General features: G+C 42.3%; 1 pseudogene; it reads left to right on the top strand.

The window, feature by feature from the left end:
- Positions 1-8362: 8362 nt before the first annotated feature.
- LOC111545461 lies at positions 8363-11317 on the top strand (annotated as a pseudogene).
- The last annotated feature ends 11522 nt before the right edge of the window (positions 11318-22839 follow it).

Genomic DNA, 22839 nt, shown 5'->3' with positions numbered 1-22839 from the left:
GTTTCAGTTACTCGGGAGGCTGAGGTGGGAGGATGGCTTGAGACTGAGAGGCAGAGGTTGCAGTGAGCTAGGATCCAGGATTGTACCACTACACTCCAGCCTGGGTGATAGAGCCAGACCTTGTCTAAAAAAAAAATGCCTAAAACGAAAAATAGTGATAATACCAAAATCTGGCAAGGGTGGGGAGAAACTGTATTATTCATACATTGCTGCTGAGAGTATAAAATGATACAGTCACACTGGAAAACAGTTTGATGATTTCTTTTAAAAACCTGTAACTACCATATGGTTCTACCATTTATATTCCTAGGCATTTATCACAGAGAAGTAAAAATGTATGTTCACACAAAAACCTGTACATAATTGTTCATAGTAGCTTTATTCATAAGAGCCAAAAACTGGAAACAGCCCATATGTCCTTCAACAAGTGAATGGTTAAACAGACTGTCATACATGCTTACCATGGAAGACTACTCAGCAATGAAAATGTGTAGAGGACTATCTGCTTTGACAACTGAGCAGGCCATTCCCCCATTAACATTCTAGTCCCGCTCTCGCAAACGAAGCTGGGCATTCCTCCTCTGCAAACAGGGAGGACAAAGGAGCCTACAAGACTGGCCTCAGTTGCAAATAGCAGACCCTGGGGGCTTGTTTATATGTAAACATCTTGGAAATTCAGAAAGTCAGGGAAAGATCAGAGAAACAACAATGTGTCTGGCGACTTGCTAACATTCCACAAAGGAAGGTATAAAATAAAGCAGAGCCTGTCCTTCGGCGCGGCCGCCACGTTTGTCTCGTCTTGTGTTGTCTTGTGTGTTCATTCCTTTGTTCAGGAAACACGCGGACCCCAACAAAATGAATGAACTACCGAAACACTCAACAACTTGGATCTCTCCCCAGAGAATTATGCTGAGAGGGAAAAGCCAGTCTTCAAAGATTACATACTTAATATTCCATTTACGTAATATTCTCTTTTATTTGTAGAAATGAAGGTCCCATTATGTTGTCCAGGCTGGTCTCAAATTACTGGCCTCTGGTGATCCTCCTGCCTCAGTCTCCCAAAGTGCTATAATCTATAATTATAGATTATATATCTACATATACATTATATTTAATATATAATGTGTATATATATTAGTATATATATTTATAATGTGTATATATATATAGTTGTTGATATTGAAACTGAATCTCCCTATGTCGCCCAGGCTGGAGTGCAGTGGTTCAATCTCGGCTTACAGCAACCTCCACCTCCTGGGTTCAAGCAATTCTCCCACTTCAGGCTCCCGAGTAGCTGGGACTATAGACATATGCCACCATGCCCGGCTAATTTTTGTATTTTTAATAGAGACAGGGTTTCACCATGTTGGCCAGGGTAGTCTTCAACTCCTGGCCTCAAGCGATCCACCTGCCTCGGCCTCCCAAAGTGCTGGGACTACAGGCATGAGCTACCATACCTGGCCCCCTATATAATATTCTTGAAAAAATGAAATTATCAAAATAAAGAACAGATTGGTGGTTGCCAGAGTTTGAGGAGGGGATGAGGTAAAAGAGATGTAGCTATGGCTATAAAAGGCCAACCCGAGAAATCCTTGTGGTGATAGAAATGTTCTGTATCTTGATTACATCAATGTTAATACCCTGGTTATGATATTGTATATAGTTTTGCAAAATATTACCATTGGGGGAAACTGGGTAGAGTCTACAGGGGATTTCTCTGTATTATTTCATACAACTGCATGTGAATCTCCAATTATCTCAAAAAAAAATGTTTAATTAAAAAAATAAGCCTGACGGGTGTAGTAAAATAGTAATGGTAGAATCTAGGCGGTAGATACACAGGTAAGTATATAACATTCTTTCAAATTTACTATTTTTTAAATGTTTCTTTGTAAAATTAGGAAAAAAATGTTATGTATTATAATTATTCTGAGACTAAGTCCCCCACTGACACAATCTAAACAATAAAAGTAAGGTACATTCATTCGGTACATTCAGCTTACTGAAAATATTCATTAGTGCCTCTTTTCCTGTAGCATAAATTTGTCAAGTGAATTACCCAGAGATTAAGAAAGCAGTTTCATGAAATTGTTTTTTATTAGTGGAAGCAAACGTTCAAGGTTCCGGATGCCATCCTGAATTTGGGATAAAAAGGTTTTTCATCTCCCTTACCCCACATCTCATCTTTCTTCAGTGTTTTCAGCATTTATTTGGCATGCTAATTGTCAAATTCCCCTTTCAAGTGATCTTTTTTTCTGATAGAGTGGCCAAGGTACTCTAGGATTGCATTGCTGGCACACTCTACTGTTAGGTGACAGTTTAGGCACTACATCCCTCTGTAGTGGCTTTTGAGTAGAGGATAAATCGTAGGAATTTATAGCATTAACTCAAAAATTCTAGAAAGCCTCAGGGAACAATTAACTTCAGGGTTTAAACTTGTCAGACCTGAAAAGTAACTATAAATTCATATTGATGGTTACGGATTCTTTGTTTCTTAATCTCCACGGTGGGCTCAAGAGTCCAAAAGCATAAATCATGCCACCTTAGGACAGTAAGAATAGTTACTTTCTGTATAATATTTCAGTTTATATACCACCTTGACATGTATTTCCTGATTTAATCACTTTAATAACTCAGAAGAAGATTCTATTCCTGGGGTTTTGTTTGTTTGTTTGTTTGTTTTGTTTTATGAGATGGAGTCTCACTCTGTTGCCCAGGCTGGAGTGCACTGGTGCTATCTCGGCTCACTGCAACCTCTACCTTCCAGGTTCAAGCAATTCTCCTGCCTCAGCCTCCTGAGTAGCTGGGACCACAGGCACACGCCACCACGCCCAGCTAATTTTTGTATTTTTTAGTAGATATGGGGTTTCACCATATTGGCCAGACTGGTCTCGAACTCCTGACTTCATCATCCACCCACCTTGGCCTCCCAAAGTTCTGGGATTACAGGCATGAGCCACTGCACCTGGCCTATTCCTGTTTTAAGGTGAAGAAACAATGGCTTAGGGTTAACTGATACATCTGAAGTCACAACAACAAGAATTAGAGCTGAGACTTAACTGTAGGTCTTTTGGTTCTAAGTTCAATGATTCTGGTGGGAAAGAGTATCCTCTGGGAGGGGATGCTAAAATGACTTCCCTGTGTGAATGAAGGTACCAAGAGAAGCAAGGAAAACAGAAGCCCATTTATAGAGACAAAGAGGGAGTCCTCTGTGAGCATCAAGTCCCTCTCATTTTTCCCTCCCCATTCATTCTCCTGGATTATCCTACTAACCCTTAATTTTATTTGAGATGAGACTTTTTCACAGAAGCCTTTCCAGACCATCCAAGTGCCCTTCCATAGGACTCAAGTTTTAACATTATTATCGTGTTTATCACTCTGTGTCTTAGTCTGCTGCTATACCAAAATGCTATAAACTGGGTCATCTATAAACAACAGAAATTTATGTCTCACAGTTCTCGAGGCTGCGAAATCCAAGATCAAGGTAGCAGCAGATTTGTTGTCTGGTGAGGGACTGTGTCCTCAAAGACAGCTATAACCTCACATGGGGAAGAAGCAAGGTATCTCTCTGAGTCTCCTTTTGTAAGGATACTAATCCCATTCATGAAGACTCTCCCCTCATGACCTGATCACCTCCCAATACCCAAGGTATTGGGTATAAATATTACCCCCTAATACCATCACCTTGGGGTTAGGATTTTAATATATTAATTTTGCAGGGACATAAACATTGGGTTCACTGCATTCCATATTATTTCCTATTTGTATAATTCCTGCACTGAAGTGCAAGCTGCTTGAAGATGGATATTTTATCTTATTCATTGGCATGTCTTCCACACCTAACAGAGTGTCTGGCTTTCTTAGGCAGTCGGAATATACTTGTTAAATGGAAGGAAAGCATTGTGAATATTCTGTAGAAGTTGAAATGGAAAAAAGATACTGGGTTTAGACCACATGCCAACAAAAAGAGCAGTTAATAGACTGCGCGAGAGAAATAGGGAAACAGAATGTGCCAGTGGCAAAAGCCTGCTTATTGACATTTATACATTAAACATTGCTGTTCCTGTCTTTTTAAGTGCCAAATTTGGAATCTGTACATTGCTTGGATTCTGTACATCATCTGATTAATGAGCATTTCCAGATATTACATTACCTTGCTGCTGGTCAGCAAGCACTCAGTTCAGTTAGTTGAATTGTGCTATTAGTAGTATATTGCATATTCTAATTATTAATTCACAACTTCCTCTAAACTTTTCAACACCTACATCTCATGGTCTGACCACAACTTTCTTTTCAGTGTCTTGATTCCTTTTTCCTTCCAATCTATAATCTTCCGTCTTCAACCCTTTCTCTATCTAGTCTAAACCATGAACAGCCTCTCAACCCCTTCTGTCTTTATCCTTCTGCCTTAAACTACGTAACAAAATTACATTCCCACTAACAGGCATTGGGAACAATGCCTATATCAGGTTGTCAAGAGTTGCTAGAGAGAAGCCAGGTGCGGTGGCTCATGCTTGTAATACCAACACTGGAAGGCCGAGGTGGGTGGATTGCTTGCAGCCAGGAGTTTGAGAGCAGCCTGGGCAACATGACAAAACCCCTTCTCTACTAAAAAAAAAAAAAATAGCCAGGCATGGTAGTGCATGCCTATAATTGCAGTCTCTTGGGAGGCAGAAGATAAAGAATTGTTTGAACCCAGGAGGCAGAGGTTGCAGTGAGCCGATATCATGCCATTTTACTCCAGCCTGGGCCACCAAGCAAGACTCTGTCTCAAAAAAAAAAAAAAAAATGGGGAGTTGCTGGAGAGAAATCACAAAATGGTCCAGAGTGTTGCCCCTGCAGATCTCTACTTTCCAACCTCAACTGGGCCTCTGTATCACCCAATAGTTTTCCTAGGATCACACTCCTCTCCCAGAGCAGCTTTTGCAACTGTTGTCACTTTCCTCAAGTCCTCTTTTTTTACATCCCCACCCTCACTCTCAGCAAAGACATTTCCTTCTTTTTCACTGAGAACATGGAGAGCATCTTTTTTCCAGCATTCTCTTCTCCTGCGATATCTGCATCTGTTTCCATTTCTTAGTGAAACAGGGTTTCTCCCATCCAAAGTTATTCCTGCTGCCTGTACTTTGAATTTGTGAGCTACCACCTCCTCCACTCCTTTCCTCCCTTGATTTTCCCTCTTTTCCCTGATGTAGTCCTTTGCCTCATTGTCTTTAGCTGACATATTTATGTTTACATAATTTTTTTAAAAAACTCTAATAGCAACAGAAACTTCTTTAATACACTTGCATTGCAAACTAGTTCCATATCTCTTTCATTTATTTCACAATCAAGCTTAGACAAAGCTATCTACACTCCCTATCTATGTTTCCTAGTACTGACAGTTGCTGGTTTCCAAATCATTCACAAACTTATATTATTCCAATTGCAAGTATGATTAGGAGGCCTATTTGTTCATTTATAATGAGAATATAATTCAAGGAGAATGGAATGTTTGCATCAATATGATCCATTTATTCTTGAGACAAAATGTAGCATATTATTTAAGCTTGTAGACTATGTATTTAGAACTGAGTTGCTCACTATTTATGTGATCTTAGGCAAGTTAATTTACCTTTCTGAGCCCCAGTATTTTTATATGTATAAAATAGGTAAGCAATAATGCCTACTTTATAGGGTTGTTTTGAAGATGAAATTGATGCAGGCAAACCCAAAAATTGGGGCTCTTGGCTTCAGGTAGGAAGGAAAGAATTCAAGGGTGGTGACAGAGTAAAGTAAAAGCAAAGCAAGTTTATTAGAACAACAGAGAACAGGAAAATTGCTGCTCCATAGACAGCAGGGCTACCCCATAGGCAGAGTAGCACTCATGGATTGCTGACTAACTATATTTATAGCTACTCCTTAATTATATGCTAAATAAGGGGTGGGTTATTCACAAATTTTCTATGAAAGGGATGGGGAGTTCCTAGAACCAAGGGTTCCTCCCGCTTTTAAACCATATAAGGGACATATTTTTAAGCAGTGAAGTGCTCAAGATGTAAAAGAAGATAATGCTCCTGAGAAATGGGTCAGAACTGAGAGGCTGACTCATATCCAACAAGGACTCAGTATTGTTACCTGCTATGTCAGGGGTTACCGGAAGCTCCTCTGTGGAGATAGTAAGGTGTCCAGTGGGAGCTGTGGGGGACCTCAGGCCCCATGAGTCCTCTGCTGTCTTGGCTATTATGGGTTTGGTTGACCCCTTCAGAGCCTGGGGCAGCCCTTTTTCAGTGGTCTTCTTGCTTACAGATGGCACACTGGTTTTGGCTCAGGGGGCCACTGAGTCAGGCTCTCATTTATGCATCCCAGATGCCAATCTCATGGCACTTCCTCAGGATGTGTAACTCTGAGGTGGTAGGGAGCTCAAGACAGCCACCAGGAACTGTGCATTTTGAGTATTTCTTTTGGTTTTCTCTGCCTCCTCTGCACAGATCGTACTGTTGTAAACTCCAAAGGCCATGTTTAAGAGTTGACCCGGCCGGGTGTGGTGGCTTACACCTGTAATCCCAGCTCTTTGGGAGGTCAAAGCAGGCGGATCACTTGAGGTCAGGAGTTCGAGACCAGCCCGGCCAATATGGTGAAACCCCATCTCTACTAAAAATAGAAAAAAATTAGCCCAGCGTGGTGGTGTATGCCTATAGTCCCAGCTACTCAGGAGGCTGAGGCAGGAGAATCGTTTGAACCCAGGAAGCAGAGGTTGCAGTGAGCCAAGATCATGCCACTGCACTGTAGCCTGGGCAACAGAGTGAGACTGTGTCTCACAAAAAAAAAAAAAAAAAAGTTGGCCCATGCGGGTTTGAGGTTTTGTTTCTGCCTTATGTAGCTTCCTTCTAATCTCAAGGAAAAACTGAGTAATAAAATGCATACCCAGCAAAGCATACCTTTCCAGGGAGTCTGGGTCTGTATTAGTATATTTCCTGAATGCCTCAACCAGACAGCCCTGAAATAAAGCAGGATTTCCATTGTTTTCAAAGTTACATCTCTAACCTTGTCATAATTAACTGGCTTAACCCCACACTTTTTCATGCCTTCTATTAAACAAGTTACCATATGATTTCTTCATTCAAAATCTTGGCAACTCCTCTGGTAATCTCTTTGAGGCTCCAGATCTGGAACTGCATCTCCCCCCATATGATAAATGGCGTGGCCTTGGTTATAAGCATTCTACCTGCATTTTTATGGGCAGTACCCAGAATTATTTGTTTATCCTCTATGATAGAGCAGGTGGACAATATTTGCATATCATGCCAAGTTAAGTCAAAGGACATGGTCAACTTCCCAAACTTCTCTACAGACTTCCCTGCATCCTCGAAAAACCAGCCAAATTTCTCCATGCATAAAGCCAAATCAGATATAGAAAAAACACACACACACACACGTATTCTGATTGTCCACTAATCTCTTTCAGCTACCTCTCACAATGAACACAGGTTCAATTTTAGGGGCTGATATGAGACCCCACTCCTGATGATACTGGTTGGGCTTACTTCCTTGGGCAGGGCGAGATGTAGGCTTGGGATAGTTTAATAAAGGGAAGGGGAGGTGGAATCCTGTGCTGTGGAACTGGTGAGATTACCCTCCTCAGAACTGGGGGACTGAAGAGACTTCAGGTTGGGGGGCACATGGGCCTTCTATGGGGAGTAGCTAGGAGGAGATTATCTAGAGTATCTAGTATGGCTTTTTGGTGTCTGGATGTAACATGAGCAAGGCAATTCCTACAGGTGTCCCTTAAGTCAGGATCCTAGTAGAGAGCAATAAGAGCCTATACATAAGGGATTTCTCTTCATTCTCCTTCCTTTTTACAGAATAAGTTGAATTGTAAAATAGTAATATAATGTAACAAACCATTTTTAGGCCAAATTTCTTGTTCTCTTAATTTGTGTTGGACCCAAACTGTGTTGCAGTAGAAAATGAGTCTCGCCTTACACAGTATGGCTGGGACATTAGCATTCGCTCTAGTCTCTCTGACAGGGAAGCAGCGATATACAAGAGACTGAACTGTATCTGCCTCTGTTTCCAAAAGATTCATGTTCAACTTTCACTCACACAAAGCCGGGAAAATTTTACTAGCCTTTTTTTTTTTTTTTTTTTTTTTTTTTTAAGACAGAGTCTTACTCTGTCCCCAGGCTGGAATGCAGTGGCGCGATCTTGGCTCACTGCAACCTCCGCCTCCCAGGTTCAAGCGATTCTCCTGGTTCAGTCTCCCAAGTAGCTGGGATTACAGGCGCCCGCCACCATGCCCAGCTAATTTTTGTATTTTTAGTAGAGACGGGTTTTCACCATGTTGGTCAGGATGGTCTTGATCTCCTGACCACGTGATTCGCCCGCTAGGCCTCCCAAAGTGATGGGATTACAGGCGTGAGCCACCGCGTCCGTTTTATTAGTCTTTAAAAAAAAAAAAAAAAAGGAACCTGAACTTTTGTAACACAGCTGGAACAATTCACAGCAGCAGCGGCAGCCGCAGAGGCAGAAGAAAAAGTTTAATTTAGTTGATTTTCTGTGGTTGTTGATTGTTCGCTAGTCTCATGGTGATGGAAGCTGTACATTTTTCTGAAGGGACCGACAAGCTGCTGGAGGTTTGGTTCTCCTGGCAGCAGCCCAACGCAAACCAAGGATCTGGAGATTTTTGCAGTATCCCAAGATCTGATTGGGACATAATTTTGCTTTTGTTTTTGTTTTTTGTTTTTTGTGTTTTGAGACGGAGTCTTGCTGTGTCCCCCAGGCTGCAGTGCAGAGGCGCGATCTCGGCTCACTGCAAGCTCTGCCTCCAGGGCTCAGGCCATTCTCCTGCCTCAACCTCCCAAGTAGCTGGCATCACAGGCGCCCGCCACCAAGCTCGGCTCATTTTTTGTATTTTTAGTAGAAACGGGGTTTCACCATGTTAGCCAGGATGGTCTCGATCTCCTGACCTCGTGATCCGCCCACCTCAGCCTCCCAAAGTGCTGGGATTACAGGCGTGAGCCACCGCGCCCAGCCAAGTAGGACATACTTTTGAGGGTTGTGCAACATTCAATCGTTAAGTGTGACAAAAACTGACAAGCAGGAAGCTTATGTACTCAGTGAGAGTAGCATGTTTGTCTCCTAGAAACATTTCATTTTGAAGACAAGTGGTGCCACTCTCTTGCTGATAGCACTGGTTCCCCTGTGGAAGCTTGCTAGGCAATACAGTGGGTTTGACTCAATACAAAGCTTCTTTTATTCTTGTGAGAATTTCATGAAGCCTTCTCCCTAAGGGTACCCACACCAGAATTTCCAGGAAGAAATAGAGTTTCTTAATGCAATTTTCCCAAATGGAGCAGCATATTGTATGGGATGTATGAATTCTGACTGTTGGTACTTATGTACTCTGCATTTCCCAGAAAGGTAATCAGTCACCAGATCAAACCCTGGAAATTCTGATGAGTGAGCTTGACCCCGCAGTTATGCACCAGTTCTACATGAAAGATGGCGTTACTGCAAAGGATGTCACTTGTAAGAGTGGAATTCATGACCTGATACCAGGTTCTGTCATTAATGCCACAATGTTCAATCCTTATGGGTATTCGATGAATGGAATGAAATCAGATGGAACTTATTGGACTATTCACATCACTCCAGAACCAGAATCTTCTTATGTTAGCTTTGAAACAAACTTAAGTCACCTCCTATGATGACCTGATCAGGAAAGCTGTGGAAGTCTTCAAGCCAGGAAAATTTGTGACCACTTTGTTAACCAGAGTTTCTAAATGTCACACCATGTTTTCTTCACCTCAGAAGATTGAAGGTATTAAGCGTCTTGATTGCCAGAGTGCTATGTTCAATGATTACAATTTTGTTTTTACCAGTTTTGCTAAGAAGCAGCAATAACAGCATAGTTGATTAAGAAAAATGGAGAAAAAAATGCAGAGAGAGAACACACATAAGAAGGTGGTGGATGCTTTCTAGATGTCAATGCTGGGAGCAGTGCTTTCCATAACCACCACTGAGTAGTTGCAGAAAGCCCTATATGTAATGATAGTGTAATCATTTTGAATTGTATGCATTATTATATCAAGGAATTAGATATCTCGCATGAATGCTCTCTTCCGTGTTTAGGTATTCTCTGCCACTCTTGCTGTGAAATTGAAGTGCATGTAGAAAAAACCTTTTACTGTATGAAACTTTATAACACTTGTGAGAGCAATTCAATTTGGTTTATGCACAGTATAATATTTCTCCAAATATCATCCAAAATTTCCCACAGACAAAGCTTTCATCCTCCTTAAGTGTTGGCCTCAGCCTAACCATCTGGGACCGTTCTATTAAATTGCTGCCATAATTTGACATCCAGTTACCTCCACTTTCTAGAACATATTCTTTACTAATGTTATTGAAACCAATTTCTACTTCATACAGATGTTTTTGAAACAGCAATTAAAGTTTTTCTTCCATGAGAAAAAAAAAAAATAGAAAATGGGTCTCTTTCTCTTTAAGCCATTTAATTTGAATTTGATCCCTATTGCTTTTGACACCCTAGCAGCAAGTCTTTTGAGATGCTTGCCATGTCCCCATGTCTAACAAGGATCTCCACTAGACACAGAAGTTTTTCTAAATCTAACAAGAGCCTAGTTAATTTTTCTTTCAAATGCCTACCTCCCTTTTCCCTCAAGAAAGGTCAGTAGGGCAATCGCCACCAATTTCTGCAAAGAAGGCCTAAGTACAGTTAGCATGGCATGACAAAAATGAATTATGAGATATGAGTGGACAGTAGAGTGATGACTGCATCCACTAGCAAATGGAATGCAACAAAAGAGGTGTTTTAATAAGCAAATTATTGAAGGAGAGATTAAAATAAGGAAACAGGATTCTTATAGTCTGAATTCCACAAAAAGTGAAGAAAGCATTTTGGTTTGGAGAAAAAGTGGGATGACAAAGACAACAAGAAAAAATGATGACAGAGACCAAGATCTCCCAAGGATGGGACTCTAACCCACAATCCTAGAGGGGATACCTAGATCCCTCTAGAGTGGGACTCTAACCCACAATCTTAGAGAGACAAAACCAGTTAATGCTGAAAAACCTGGAGCATCCAGGCATCAACAAATGAGGGTCCCCCACACCAAATGCTATACATCCCAGAACAACCCAGAGGCAGACAACAATGAACCCCAAAGGTACAAGCCCAAGGTCCTCAATGGTGGGATTCTCAACCACAATCCTATGGGGACAATTCCAACACAACTGGGGACACAGAACAACATGACTCCAACATCCCTAAGTCAGCACAATGGGGGATCACTCATAATAACAAAAGAAAAAATGCAGCCTGCACGGTGGCTCACGCCTGTAATCCCCGCACTTTGGGAGGCTGAGGCGGGTGGATCATGAGGTCAGAAGTTTGAGACCAGCTTGCCAACATGGGGAAACCCCATGTCTACTAAAAATACAAAAAGTAGCCGGGCATGGTGGTGCATGCCTGTAATCCCAGCTACTCAAGAGGCTGAGGCAGGAGAATCACTTGAACCCGGGAGGTGGAGTTTGCAGTAAGCCAAGATCGCGCCACTACACTCCAGCCTGAGTGACAGAGCAAGACTATCTCTTGGGGAAAAAAAAAAAGGGAAGAAAGAAAAAATGCAAAACAAACAATGAAACTGTCCTACCTTACATAAAACAGAAACAACTGCCCAAATAGCAGGGGGAACAAAGAAGACACTCACCTATCCATGGAGGGCAAATGGTGCTGATTGATGTTAGTAGGGGTTGGGGTGGGGGTCCAGTGGAGGTCTCCTGCAGGTCCCCTCAGCTTGTTAATCCCTTCATGGGCTCCAGGAAAGATGATGCAGGTGAATCCCAAAACTGGGCCTCAGCCCAGGAGAGTTCTTGGCTTCATGCAGGAAGGAATTCACAGAGTAAAGTGAAAGCAAACCGAGTTTATTAAGCACAACAGAATACAGGAAAATGGCTGCTCCATAGATAGAGCAGGGCTACCCCATAGGCAGAGTAGGACTCATGGATTGCTGACTAACTATATTTATAGCTACTCCTTGATATGCTAAATAAGGGGCAGGTTATTCATACATTTTCTAGAAAAGGATGAGGAGTTCTCAAAACCAAGGGTTCCTCCTCTTTTAAACCATATAAGGTAACTTCTGGACATTGCCATGGCATTTGTAAACTGTTATGGCACCAGTGTGAGTATCTTTTAGCATGCTAATGTATTATAATTAGTGTATAACAAAGATCAATGGCAATTAGAGGTCACATTCATTGCCCTCTTGGTTTTAGCTGATTTGGCTGATTTCTTTAATGCCTTCTGTTTTCATTAGCAGGTTATGAACGTGTTTGGAAAACAAGTCCTGCTGATCTACCTCAATATGAGATAATTAAATTAGATAATCCATGTAAAGTGTTTATTTGGAACATAGTAAGTGCTAAATATTAGCAACTATTATTGTTATTATTTTCCTCCCAATATGCAAATTTAGATGAATAATAAAATTTTAACGAGACAATTGCTTAGCACTGGATTCCCAGAAGTGGTTGTTTATTCGTTAATTTAATGGCCTCGGGCAGGATACACCCATTGCAGCATCTAGAGTGCTGAATCTCAGGAAAGGGTGCACTTTCATGTACTCTTCAGAATCCTACTATTTTTTCACATCTCTGCAACTGTAGGGTCCCAGAAAAACAATATTCCAATACAAAGGCTTCAAAAGCAAATCTCTCTGACCCTCTGTCCTCCTTCCTCTGGCCCCTCATTCTCCCAAGGCTAGCCTTAGAAACTAGAATTTTTCTTCCTCAAGGCAGGTCATAGAAACCAGAACCCCATTTCCCCAGCACCAGCCATAAAACCTGAAAGTATTATCCTAAAGTTCCTCCAACGTTTTTGTGTAAAAATCAGTCATAAAAAAAATTATTTGACCTACCTTGTTTGATTGTAGGTCTAAAGACCCTCATTCCAGAGAGCATCCTGCCCCATACCCAGAATGAAGAAATCCATGCTCAGAGATGCCAAGAAGAATCTAGACAGACAGGCCTTTCTGGGTTTCCCCACTCAGTCTTTAGCATTAGATCATACCCTTTTTGTCCAATCATACTTCTACATAGCTGCCCATACTTTGTTAAACCTAACGATAAAAATGGGCAGTTTCTGTTTGGACGAACCAAGGCAAGATGGTGCACTTCCGGGTTCTTCTTCACCACCAACTCTTCCCACGCGCGAAAATGCAGCCGGCGCCCAGGGAGGGTGCAGACCAACTGGGCATGCGCCAGGTGACGTCAATCTGAAGAGACCAAGATTTACCTGGTCGCACCTGCGGAACGCCCCTGACACGCCCATGCCCCACCTATTGCCCTCCCACTCCTAGAAAAGCCGCTCTCCGCCATTGAGCCCCGGCAGCCTTCTCACCGCCCCGGCGGCCTTCTCACAGCCCCAGTCCTGTCGGGATGTCGGGACTGTGGGAAGTCCGTCCCAGAGCCCCACCGGGGGACTCTGCCGGCCTCCTTTGCTGGAGGCCGACAGACTTCTCCCCCACACCTTAAGTGACCAAAAATAAATGTGCAGTTTTGCTCCTACCCTTTGCCTAGTCACTGGTTCTTTTGCGCCTGCTGGGCTGGTCTTAGAAAAAACAAATCAGTTGGTGCCGAAGACCCGGGAGGAGACCCCTCCTCAGGCCTCTAAGGATTGAGGAACCTCCTCCTGCTTCCACACCGCAGACGGACCAGGACCTGAGACCCGCTTCCCTCACTCTCATGGCCTCTCTGGGGTAAGTGCCCTTGTCTCCTCTTTACCACCCTCGGCCAAAATCCTGCGCAGGTCCGAGGTCCATTTTGAGCCACCAAGTGGCTTGGAAGCCACCACGTGGCTTCGGAGAGCCTTGCAGGACGGAGACGTCCGCCTGAAGGTACCCTCCACTTTGGCTTCAAGAGCCTCCAGTCTGTCTCTGCTGGTTCCAAAGGACGCTTTGAAGCCAGGCAGAGATCCACTTCCATTTCCATTGTGTCCATTGTGTAAGTAAAGAGGAAACAAATGGGAAACCCCCAGTCCAAATTTCCAAAGAGCACCCCCTTAGGGTGCCTCCTAGCCAATTTAAAAACCTTACAGCTTGAACAAGACCTTAGGAGGAAGCGGTTAATTTTCCTTTCCACTGTGGCGTGATCGACCTCAGCAATTTCTGCCAGCGGCTAGGCAAGTGGTCCGAAATTTACATACAAGGCTTTTAGGCCTTAGGCTCTCCTCCCTATACTCCTTCTCTCCCCGCTCTCCCCACCCCCTCCCTTCCTGCCCAGACTCCTCCTCCTCCCCCCATCCAGACTCCGCCTTCCTCCTCCTTATCTACTAGTAATCCACTCAGTCCCGTGCCTCCTTCGGGGCCCCCAGCTGGCTGTCTTGAGTCCCCTATCTCTGCCCACACCCTCCTACAGTGTTAGCACCTTTGCGAGAGGTGGTTGGGGCGGAGGGGGTAGTCAGAGTACATGTCCCTTTTTCATTGGCCGATCTTTCCAAAATTGAGAAGCGTTTAGGTGATTTCTCAGCTAATCCTACCATATACATAAAGGAATTTAGACACCTTTGTCAGGCCTATGACTTAACTTGGCATGACCTCCAGGTTATCCTAACCTCTACCCTAAACTGACTGAGGTTCTAACCCAGTATACCCGGTTAGATCCGGCCTCCCCCACAGGGGCCACCATTTTGGCATCTTATTTCATTTCTCAATCAGCTCCTGACATTCGTAAAAAACTTCAAAAGGTAGAGGATGGTCCTCAGACACCAATACAAGACCTAGTTAAATTAGCCTTTAAGGTATAGCTCCAGAGAGGAGATGGCAGGCTCGCCTTGAACAGAAGTTACAGCTCCTAGCAGCGGCTTTACAGCCCAGTCATAACCCCAGACCAGAGAGCACATACCCCACAGACTCCAAGGCCACTGCTAGAAAGGAGAAAGGCCACTGCTAGAAAGGAGCCTGCTATAAGTGTGGCAAGGCAGGACACTATGCCAACAGGTGTCCGCAAGGTCCCCGAGCCCCAAGGCATCAGGACATTAGGCCAGTGAATGTCCTAACCCTCGTCCACCAGCAACCCCCTGCCCTGCTTGCCAGCAGGGAGGAAACTGGAAGTCTGATTGCCCCACCCTGAGAACAGGTGCCGTGCCTCTACGTGACCCCCTTTCCCAGGATCCTGGGAGCTCTTTCCAGCTCCTACATCTGGACGATGACAACTGAAGGTGCCAAGACTCGGGGACCCCCATCACCCTCGCCAAGACGCGGGTAACTCTCCTGGTAGTGGGTAAGACAATTTTTTAATCAACAGCGAGGCTACCTATTCTGTTTTGCCTTCCTTCTCTGGACCTAGCCTTCCATCCAATATCTCTGTAGTAGGAGTAAGTGGAAAGCCATCCACTCCACGAAAAACTCCAATCCTTAATTGCTGCCTGGCCAACAAGTACTTTGCGCACTCATTCCTCATTCCCAACTAAAAAGGGCCCCTACCAAAAGCAATCAGTGGAAATCAGTTTGGCTTTCCCCCACTCGCCTCAAACTTACTAAATTTTCTTAACTATCTCATACTCCCCAACCTTGCCAGGACTATCCTTCTGGGTTTTGCCCATATTCCAACAAATGCTTCCATTCCTCATTCCTATACTAATACGGTGCCTTATTTTATTTTTCATCCGTGCGTCCAAATACCAACCATGGGCCCCGACCTTAACAACGCCCCTTAACAGCAGGAAGTAGCCAGACAGACCACAGCGCCCCTTTATCACTATTATCAATAAAAGGTTGGACTGTTTGGACGAACCGAGGCAAGATGGTGCACTTCCGGGTTCTTCTTCACCACCAACTCTTCCCGCGCGCGAAAATGCAGCCGGCGCCCAGGGAGGGTGCAGACCAACTGGGCATGCGCCAGGTGATGTCAATCTGAAGAGACCAAGATTTACCTGGTCGCACCTGCGGAACGCCCCTGACACGCCCATGCCCCACCTATTGCCCTCCCACTCCTAGAAAAGCCGCTCTCCGCCATTGAGCCACGCGGCCTTCTCACAGCCCGGCGGCCTTCTTGCAGCCCCACTCCTGTCGGGATGTCCGGACTGTGGGAAGTCCGTCCGAGAGCCCCACGGGGGGACTCTGCCGGCCTCCTTTGCCGGAGGCCGACAGACTTCTCCCGCACACCTTAGGTTACCAGAATAAACTGTGCAGTTTTGCTGTTACACTTGCCTACCCGCTGGTTCTTTTGCGCCCGCTCTGGTGGTCTTAGAAAAACAAGACAGTTTCCTCTATATCTTTGGGTCCAAATTCTAAAGGCTCCTATGTCAGGTAGAGCTCTAACCAAATAAATGTGTATGCCTTTTCTCCTAGTAATCTACCTTTTGTCAGTGATTTTCAGCAAAACTTCAGAAGGCAAAGGGAAAGATTTCCCATGGCCCCTTACCAACATTGGGCACTCGTAAGCTCTTCTTCTTTAACCTTCTATTCTCCACTGGCTTCTGTCATTTTAGTCCTATGTAAATGAAGAAAACGGATTTCTCTTCTTCAATCCAGCCATTAAATTTGATAATTTTCTCTTCTTTTCTGTCTCATTTTTCCTAAATAATCTCATTTCTTCCTGTGGCTTCAGCTATCAAATCTCTAACTCAAGTAACATTGCTCTGAGTGCCAACACCATAAATTTAACTCTCCTCTGAAGAACTCCACTTGGATGCTCCAGGTACCGAATGAAATATCCAAACCTTCTGGTATTCCGAATCTTACAGGCCGAGGCACCAAAGCCAGAATCCTGGAAGTCACCCTGATCTCTGGCCTCTCACCAATGCCTCACACACAATCTGTCAACTTCTTCCTAAATATCTCTTCAATGTGGCCCTTCTCTCCAACCCCACTACCACTACATTACTAGACACCATCATTTCTCACCAGAATTTCTACAATAGCCCCTGAACTTGTTTTCCTGCTTCATGTCTCATATTCCTCCAACCTACCAATCTCACACCCCTGCATATCCTCAGCACCTGGAACAGTGTCTGGCACAAAGTAGACACAAAATCAATATTTGTTGAATGAACAAGCGAATGAATGAATTCCTATTGTAGAGGCCAAGGAAAAGCTTCCCCTTTGCCCTCTGAAATTTTGTTGAAACGTCAGCTGACAAAAGCAAATTAAAAGAAGAAATGACATGAGGAATAATTACTCTGTGGTTCTCCTTTGTGGGTATGTTAATAAATTTCTGTGCCATTTCTCCTATTAAGCTGCCTTTTATCAGTTGATTTTTCAGTGGACTTTCAGAGGGCAAAGGGGAAGTTTTGGCTCCTATGGTTTTAGTGCTGTGAGCAGGATACCAAAACTGTTCTACTCTTCTACAAGCCACAGTGAAGGGAACCCAGGACTTGACTAGCTGCCAGAAGAACAAGAATTTCTTACCAGCCAAGCTTCTGGCCTCTCTTTCTGTGGAATCTGATCAAGTTGACAGTTAAAATCCCTGTTTGTCTCTTTTTTCTGTGCAAAATCTTGATTAATGGGAGAAAAGGATTTGTGTGACTAGTCTTGGGTGTTGTGACTCTGGTGTAATTTTTGGTTTAAGTATTCATATTATTTGATCATTTTTGTCTCAGAAATCAACTTTTTCTTTCTTTGTCTTTCTGTGTTGTTATGTCATAAAGAAGGGTACCAAGCATGAGATAGAACACAGGCCTAAAACCTTTATAAGCCCATTGTTCCAGCCAGCCTTGCGGACTTGTTAGTATTATAGTTCTGACCAGAACAGCTTATAAACTTTGTTGTGGGCCCCAAAAATAAAAACCATATGAGATTCCCCTTTCATCTTGTTTTATATCCTTGAAAGTGTGGCTGGTGACCAAATGAGAGCACTCTCTCTTGGTCTCCACCATCTATGAGGCATGATTTTCAAGTCATATAAGGTGACCAGTCTGAAAATGGCGGGGACGTGAGACATGTAAGATTTTAAGTAGCATACTTTTTGTTATGAATGTGCCAAGCTGTCAGGGGAGTTTGTCTTAAAAAGTCCCATCTCTGTGGGCTTTTGTCATCTCAACCCTTGTTGCTTGGTTCTAAACAATTGCCTTCTTTGTGTTTATAGACAGAACGAATTAAAATAAAGACATATAATAGTGTCATGGCTAACCTTAGAAATTCTCTTGACAAAAGTAAAAAGTGAAAATCTAACCTAACACAAAGTGAAAATCATAATATATATGCTCAAACTGTCTGTAGGATTCATAATAAAACGGCTCCACCTTTCAGTCCAGTAGTTAAAATTCTGTGCTTTCACTACTGTGGTCTGGGGTTTGATTACCAGTCAGGGAACCAGTACCTTTTGGTTTGATATTTGTGTGACTTTTGGCTTTTTGGGGTACCCATTTGTTGTTGATCCTTTTCCCTTTCATGGACAGCTTTTGATTTTCTGCCTCCTTCCATCTATGGGGGCGTATGAGGCTTTTGGGCCTTTGTGTGTGGACAGTCAGCTGAGAAGTTGAGACACTAGAGAATATGGCTGGACAGATGTGGGTTGAATCCCGTTTGTGGATACTGAAACTTTGTTTTCTTTGAGCTGTCTTTGAATGCATCTGTATCTTGTGAAGACTGCTTTGTACCTCTTTGGAGACACCTCATGTGTCCTTAGTTAAATTGTTGAGTCACTTGCAAAGTTACCTTTGGTAAAAAAGTTTAAAAGTCAGGAGTATCAGCTATTTGTCCCAGCTAAAATCTGATAATAAAAGATCTGAAAATATATTTTTAAAAAGCTCTATGATCAGAAGTCAGCTTAATTAAAAGCTAATATTCAACATATATGTTGAATATATAGTTATATACATAAATATATAATATACATATATTTATATTATAATTACATTAAATATATAGGTATATATTTAATATATAGTTATATATTTATATAAATATATTATATACCTATATATAAATATATTTAATTTGTATTTTATTTAATTTATATACATTATAAATATATAGTTTTATATTTATATATTACATTCTATTTATATATTCTATTAATGTAAAATATTATATACTTATATGTAACATATATAATTATAAAATATATAAGTTAAATATTTTTATATTGTATAATATATAAATGTATTATTATAATATATAAATATATGTAAATATGCAAAAATATATTTAGATAAATATATGTATATAAATCTGCAAAAATATATTTATATAAATAAATACATTTAAAGGCCTTCCTGCCTTTTTTCTTTGGGATCCTGTTTCTGAGGATTTTTCTAGTTTACTGAAATTCCTTTTAATTATATATTTGGTCTTTTTGTTTGCTTCATTTCTTGTGGTATGATTTTTGTTGAGAAAAGTGTAAAACTTCATTGACTTTTTGTTCCTCCTTTCTCTTTGCTGTCTTGAATATCACATAAAAGGATCTTGTGGGGATGTCTAAAGACCCTGAAAGAAACATAGAAAAAGCTGCCACTCACCCACTTTGGGGAGATGGTCTTCTGTCTTCCTGTGGAGTCTGAAGAGTCATGGGCAAGTTCTTATCAGGTCTAAAGCTCTGCTCTCCTTTGCATTGCATTACCTGGTCTCTTTGGCTTTGGGGGTTCAAGGAATTACTTTGACCTATTAGAGAATTTGACCTTGTGTGTGCAGTGGCTGGTGGGTCACTGGTGAGGGCTGCAGTTCTGGAGGTAGCTGACAGTGGTTGTAATTAATAGTTACTATTGTATGTAGGCTACTTGTTTCTTTGCTCTATTCTATAAGAAAGGCATAGTTGAACACATGGAGACTGTGGGAATACTCACCACCAAGGAATAACTCTTCTATGGTGGATGGGCTGATCACAGAATGGACTTATTGGTATGGGTCCCCCACCCACTAATGCCTCACGCACAATATGTCACTCTCACTAATACCTCACACACACACACCAGCCTCAGGGTGACATATTTGTAGTGAAGTGTACTCTGGAAACACTGTGCAGCCCAGTCCTTTGGTGTTTCCCTCTTTTGTGGGGGGCCCAGGGTTCAGTGTAAAAGTGGAATCTTTGATGTTTAAAACTCTAGATGCTCTGTCTTCCAGCTGTGCCTACTTTTTACATATACAAATATTAGGCCCTAAAAACTGTAAATGCTTTGTTTGCCCTGTTCCTTAATGGGCTCTGCCCTGAGCCCAGTGGTCTAAGTAGAAAACAGAGACTAAAAATTAGAAGCCACTAATATGACTAGATTGGTCTCTAAAATATGACTTTCTGACATTTAGGTGTTTGGTTTTGGTTTTGGTTTTGAGTTTTGTTTTGTTTTGTTTTGTTTTTCCCCGACAGTGCATTAGGCCATTCTTCAGTTGCTATAAAGAAATATCTGAGACTGGGTAATTTATAAGAGGTTTAGTTGGTTCATAGTGCTGCAGGCTGTACAAGAAGCATAGTGCCAGCATTTGCTTCTGGGGAGTCCTTAGGAAGCTTACAATCATGGTGAAAGGCAAAGGGGGAGGAGGCACATCTCACGGCAAAAGCAGAAATAAGAGAAAGAGAGTGTGGGGGGGAGGTGCCACATACTTTAAAATGACCAGATCTTGCAAAAACTCTCTTGGCACCAAGGGGATGGCACCAGCCATTCATGAGGGACCTGCCCCCATGATCCAAATACCTCCCACCAGTTATTACATTTCAACATGAGATTTGGGTGGGGACAAATATCCAGACCACATCAGATTGGGTCTTACTCTGTTGTCCAGGCTGGAATGCAGTCACTCAATCACAGCTCACTGCAGCCTCAACTTCCTGGGCTCAAGCAATGTCCTCATCCTCCTACCTCAGTCTCTCAGGTATCTGCTATTACAGGCACACACCACCATGCCTGGCTAATTTTGTTGCTTTTGTAGAGACAAAGTTTTATACCATGTTGCACAGGCTTAGCTAGTTATTTTTAAAAGGCTTCTGGATTTCCTCTATGCTCATTTGTATCTTTCTTTTTAACATCCTATGGGAATTTCTATAATTTTATGTTACATTGGTGTGTTTGTCTGTTTTGTGTTGCTATAAAGGAGTACCTGAGGCTTGGTAATTTTTAAAGGAAGGACGTTTATTTGGCTCACTATTTTGCAGGCTGTACAAGAAGCATGATGCCAGCATCTGCTTCTGGTGACGACCTCAAGAAGTTTACAATTGGCCGGGTGTGGAGGCTCATGCCTGTAATCCCAGCACTTTGGGAGGCAGAGATGGATGGATCATTTGAGGTCAGGAGTTCGAGACCAGCCTGGCCAACATGGTGAAACCCCTACTCTACTAAAAATACAAAAATTAGCTGGGCATGGTGGCATGTGCCTGTAATCCCTGCCACTCGGGAAGCTGAGGCAGGAGGATCGCTTGAACTTGGGAGGCAGAGGTTGCTGTGAGCTGAGGTCACACCACCACTGTACTCTAGCCTGGGCAACAGAGTGACACTTCATCTAAAAAAAAAAAAAAAAAAAAAAAAAGAAATGAAAGAAAGAAAGAAAGAAAGGAAAGAAAGGAAAGAAAGAAAGAAAGAAAATAAAAATAAGCTTACAATCACAGTGAAAGGCGAAGAGGAGGAGCAGGCATATCACATGGCCAAAAAGGGAGCAAGAGAAAGGTGGGAAAGACACTAGAATCTTTTTAAAACCAACTCTCACATGAGCTAATGGAACAAGAACTCACTCATTACCACAAGGACAGCACCAAGTCATTCATGAGGGACCTGCCACCATGACCCAAAAACCTCCTTCTTGACCCAACCTCCAACACTGGGGATAACATTTCAACATGAGATTTGAAGGGGACAAATACTCAAACTATATCACTTGTCCAGTTTTAATCTTTCTCTAACATACCCAAACTTCTTCTTGAAAATGCTTAAATTTATTTTCTCTGTTTTGAGATGTAAATTTGCTATGCTGTTTTTCTTAAAACTTGGTAAGATCTTCAGCCATGAAGGACAGACAAACTGTAACGTTTCCATTTACAAAGCTGCATTTGAATTCAACTGTCCTTTTGAACTAACAAGTTTTACTGGTCTCATGGCTAAAATTTTAAAGATATAGGCCAGGTGTGGTGGCTCATGCCTGTAATCCTATCACTTTTGGAGACCAAGGGGGGCAGATCACCTGAGGTCAGGAGTTCAAGACCAGCCTGGCCAACATGGGGAAACCAAAAATATCTCTACTAAAAATACAAAAATTAGTCAGGCATGATGACACACACCTGTAATCCCAGCTACTCGGGAGGCTGAGGCGGGAGAATGGCTTGAACCCGGGAGACGGAGGTTGCAGTAAGCCGAGATTGCACCATTGCACTCCAACCTGGGCAGTAAGAGTGAAACTGTGTCTCAAAAAAATAAAAAAATGATATAAAGTATTTATTTGTGTTTATAATTTATTGATATATGTCTATGTTTATATATTATCTGTATGGTAGCAACTTGACATAAATAAATGAGTACTCATACATTAAGTAAATAAGCCCAAATGCTTTTCAAGTTCACAAGGCATTAGTAATCTGTGGTAAATGAAGATAGTTTAAAATTTGGGGTAAAATAAAATAGAAACATCTTCTGAATTTAATTTAGATATTTTTTTCTGGGTCTGTTTGTCAGACAGGTTTACACTATCTGCTAATTTTTTAAAGACCTGAAAGTGAATGGACATAGAAAATTGAGGAAAGAAATAAAATGGTAACAATTATAAGAGGTTATAAAAGGTTCATGGAACCCTTTTATGTTTTTTCTTGTGCAGTCAAAACCAATTGCAGGCTGGATGCAGTGGCTAACACCTGTAATCCCAGCACTTTGGGATGCTGAGATGGGCAGATCACTTGAGCTCAGGAGTTTGAGACCAT

The sequence above is a fragment of the Piliocolobus tephrosceles genome, chromosome 4 (assembly GCF_002776525.5).
Source record: "Piliocolobus tephrosceles isolate RC106 chromosome 4, ASM277652v3, whole genome shotgun sequence".
In the NCBI taxonomy this organism is placed as follows: Eukaryota; Metazoa; Chordata; class Mammalia; order Primates; family Cercopithecidae; genus Piliocolobus; species Piliocolobus tephrosceles.
This window is presented reverse-complemented; position numbering and strand designations above follow the sequence as displayed.